Here is a 4,754-nt window from a genome sequence, read left to right on the forward strand (position 1 = left end):
TTTTATCTGAATAGCTGATCACTAATGGAGACACAATCCTGTTTACTTAGTTCTGTTTTTATTTATTGGTTCTTACAATAAGACTTCATTATCCTCTATTTATAGACATGCTGGTTTCCTGTGCTATAAATAGGTTAATGGTGGGATGAAATTAAATGTCGACCCACGTACTCTCTCATGTTATGACTGTGCAAATACAAAAACATCCCTACAATCAAATTTGCAAGACGTCTCATGTGTTTCAGGGCGAAGATGTCTGTGTTTTTGGTAACTCTGAATTTGTTTGCTTCTTCCACAGTTAAAATGAGGTAGTCGAGTTCTTGGAAGTTAATGCTTTACTAAAGATAAAATCATAATTTTGTGCACAGAGCTTGAATCGTGGAATCAGACATCGGCATTTAACTTCTAGCTCTACTGTTAGCTTCTAATGGTGTAATCTTGTTCATTTTCTTAAAGTTTCTCTCAGCCTCAACCCTCTGTCTATGAAATTAAGGTAACAATGTGTCATAGGGTTGTTGTAAAAATCAAGAAGATTACATGTAACATTCACAGTGATTGGCATGCAGAACACCTTTGATGGATGCTGTTTCCAAGACCTCCTGTCATTCTTCTTCCCTTTTATTTATGTAGGAATACCCAACTCAACTGATGTTGAATGATTTCTTTAATAGACTAGAGTGAGAATCTCTATTCACCAGAAAGATGACCATCTTGGTTTAATCACCTTTATCTGTTTCATGCTGGCACTGCTGTTATGATGGTGGAGGAACGTAACAGCACTCCCTTCATGAGTTTCCTGTTCTGACATTTCAGCTGGAGCCTGATGAGCGTGTCAGCCACGGAGCTCTTCAGAGTCACTGGGACAAGGTATGGAGCCAAACCTACCATTTTCAGTTCTCTTAACACTCTCCCTACTGACTTCCATAGTGGCTGCACTAGCCTACATTCCCACCAACAGCGGAGTATGGCACCTATCACCCACCCACATCCATTCCAGCAGGTGTTGTTAGTATTGTTCTGAATATAGGACATTCTCACTGGAGTTAGGTGGAACCTCAATGTGATTTTTATTTGTATTTCCCTACTAGTTAGGGAACCTGCACATTTTTTTTTCATATATGTATTAGCCACTTGAATTTGTTCTTTTGCAAAATGCGTGCTCACTTTTTTTTTTTTTTACCTGTTTCTTCACAGTTTTTTTGTTGTTGTTGTTTGGTTGTCATTGAGTACCTGAGCCTCTTTGTAAATCCTGGATATTAGTGCCCTATCTGTTGGTTGCCTCTTCATTTCGTTGATCATTTTCTTTGCTGTACTTCTTCCTAATTTGATGTAGTTCTACTTGTTTATTTTGGCTTTGACTGCCTGTGCTTTTGATGATTCTTTGAAGAAGTCTTTACCAATGCCTGTATCTTGTAGAGAGTTCCCTCTGTTTTCCTTTGCTAGTTTGCTTGTTTAGGGATGCATATTTAGGTCCTTAATCCATTGAGCGTTGACTTTTGTATAAAGTAAGAAATGAGGCCTTGTTTCTTACTTTTATAGGCTGCTATCCAGTTTTCCCAACAGTATTTGTTGAAGAGATCAAACTTTCTAGCTGGATAATTTTCAGTTCTCTTGTCAAAGATTAGTTGAATGTACATGTGCGGGCTCCCTTCTGGGGTTTCTATTCTGTTCCATTGATCTTCCTCTCTTTTTCTGTTTTGATTGGCACTGCCCTGTAGTATTTCTTGAGGCCTGGAATTGTGATTTCTTCAGCTTTAGTTTTATTCTTCAGGATAGCTTTGGATATTCATGTTTCCAGATAATTTTTTCATCTTTTCTGAGAAGAAAATTGTTGGTATTTTGACTGGAATTGCCATGAATCTATAGATTACTTTTGGTAATATCAACATTTTTGATGCTGTTGATTCTGTTGATAAAACATAGTAAATTTCTTCATCTTTTATTTCTAATTCTTTTTTAATGCTTTGCAATTTTCATCAGAGACATTCTGCTTCACTATTTTAAAGGGAGCTATACTCACAACTTCTTTCACAGCCAGGGAGTTGTTTGTGTATGCTAGGTCCATAGATTTATATTCATCTCTTTTGTACCCTGTCAAACTCTATCATGAGTTCCGATAGTCACTTTATTGAATTTTTTTCATTTTCTGATGTATAGAATCATGTAAACTGTGAACAGGAATAATTTTAATTCCTCGTTTCCAATTTGAGTTTTTTAACTTTCTTTTTCTTGCCTATTATCTCTAGTGAGGACTTCTAATGCTATGTTGAATAGCAGTGATGAAAAGTGGACATTCTTGTCTAGTTCTAGAACTTAATGGAAAAGCTCCTAGTTTTTCCCCACTTAGTATGATGCTGACATTGGATTATTCATGTATTGCTTTGATTGTGTTGTAGAATGTCCCTTTGATGCTTATCTTGCTGAGGGTTTTTAGCATAAAATAGTGCTAGATTTTACCAATTGCCTTCTCTGTATATACTGAGGCAATCATATGGGTTTTATTCTTCAGTTTGTTGTGATGTGTCATATTTATTGTTTTATGTATGTTCAACCATCCCTGCATGCCTGGGATAAATCCTACCTTCTCTGAGTGAATGATCTGTCTGATGTACTGTTGGATTCGGTTGGCTAGTATTTTGTTGAGGATTTTTGCACCTATGTTCATGGGGATTATTGATCTGCAATTCTCTTTTTCTATTGTGTTTCTGTCTGGCTTTGGTATTAAAGTTTCTGTAACATAGAAAGATTTGGAAGGATTGCCTCTCTGTTGTTTTGAATGGCTTGTGGAGGATTGGTGTAAGTTCTTGAAATATTTGGTAGAACTTAGCAGTGAAACCATCTTGCTAGGGCTTTTCTTTGTTGGGAGGGACTTACTTATGGATTTAATGTCTGTTTTTATTCTAAGGCGTTTCATTCCTGGGCTCCTGGGCTATGCTTCTGCCATGGTCTCCCCAACCAGGGCTCCTAGGTCAGCACCCTCAGCCCTCTGTGATCTGGTTCTGTGAAGACCATCTCCTCAGCCTTTTCCTCACTCACAGTTCCAGCAGTCCTCAGCTTCGGGAGACACCAGCTACAACTTTAAACTAGATCACAGGGTTGTCAGCAGCATCTGTGACACGGGTTTTCTTATCTTTCTTCTTCTTCCCGGAACCTGCTGGCAGTTAGGTCTGCAGGCAACCTAACTGGAACCTGCAGGATGCCAAGTCAGTACTGCTTTCCCTGCATGCTAGTGCAATGTGTTGAGCTGGAAATGGATTCTCCTCTGGTTTAGCACATGAGCAACTTTCTCTTGTCCCCTCACTCTCCAACACCCCTCGCCACTCCCCGCCTGCCAGGGGTTTTACCCCAGAATGCAAAATAACAATGTGGCACTCCTGGGATTCTGGGCAGTGAAATCCACCCCATTCTCACATCTGCTGTATAGGGCTCTGCCACTCTGCTTCTGCTCATGATCAGTTGAAAAATAGATCAGTCGGACCCACTATTCTCTGGGTTGATTCACCTGCATTCCAGGTGGTCTCCCCTTCCCAGCTGACCGCTGGTGGAGCTCTAAGTGTCCACAGGATACCTGTCCACTGTAGCGTGACTCTGCCGTCTTTGCTACGTTCCTGTGTCCCTGGGTCTCTGGGTGTCCCTCTGCCATCAGCCTGACCACTTTTACTTCCTGAGGTCATGCCCTTTCTTCTCCTCTGCTAATCCTTGTCCATGAGTTTTAATGTGTCCTCACTCTATTCTGCCATCTTGCTCTTGAGATGACTTCTTCTGACAAAAAATATATATATACATATATATGTGTGTGTGTGTATCATGATATAGAGCAAAAATATTATGGCCTGATATTTAATAAAAATCAGGAACTTGATGCATATATACATATGTATAAAAATTGTAGTTGTGTCTAAAATAAGCAAACCACACATTAGTAGGAACTATTTCTGACTGCAGACTCACTAATATTTTTTATTTTCTCCTTGAACTTTTCTACTTTATAAATTTTCTACCAAAAACTGATTCATTGTAAATCTTAATTGGAAAAATGCATATAAAAACATTAGGTATGGTTTACAAAGTGTGAAATATTTTAAGAAGCCTTTTCAAAAATGTCCCCATTCTTCCTGTGAAAAGTAAAGAAGTAATTACATATGATTTAGATATTTAACCATAAAAATGGGACCCAGTGCCGTGGCCTAGTGGCTAAAGTCCTCAACTTGAACGTGCCAGAATTCCATATGGGCGCCGGTTCTAGTCCCAGCAGCCCTGTTTCCCATCCAGCTCCCTGCTTGTGGCTTAGGAAAACAGGGATGGACCAAAGCCTTGGAACCCTATACCTGTGTGGGAGACCCTGAAGAGCTCTTGGCTCCTGGCTTCAGGCCGGCGCAGCTCTGGCCTTTGTGGTCACTTGAGGAGTGAATCATCAGACGGAAGATATTTCTCTCTGTCTCTCCTTCTCTCTATATATAGCTGACTTTGCAATAAAAATAAATAAATCTTAAAAAAATAAAAATAAACATAGAAATGATTTAAAAATTTCCAAAAGAAAAGTTCACTTGATAGGATCAGATTTAACAAAACCTTTGAGCAAGAGAGAAACCCATAAGCAATGTTGGACCACGTGGTATATCTGACTAGACACAGACCTTGTCTCCACAGATGCTTTTGGCAAAAAGGAAAAGACTATCATACTATCAAAAGTCAAGTTAGAAACTGACGAGAAAATTAGTGGATTCCATGACATTCAAGTAATAGTGTAAGTA

The sequence above is a fragment of the Ochotona princeps genome, chromosome 2 (assembly GCF_030435755.1).
Source record: "Ochotona princeps isolate mOchPri1 chromosome 2, mOchPri1.hap1, whole genome shotgun sequence".
Classification (NCBI taxonomy): Eukaryota; Metazoa; Chordata; class Mammalia; order Lagomorpha; family Ochotonidae; genus Ochotona; species Ochotona princeps.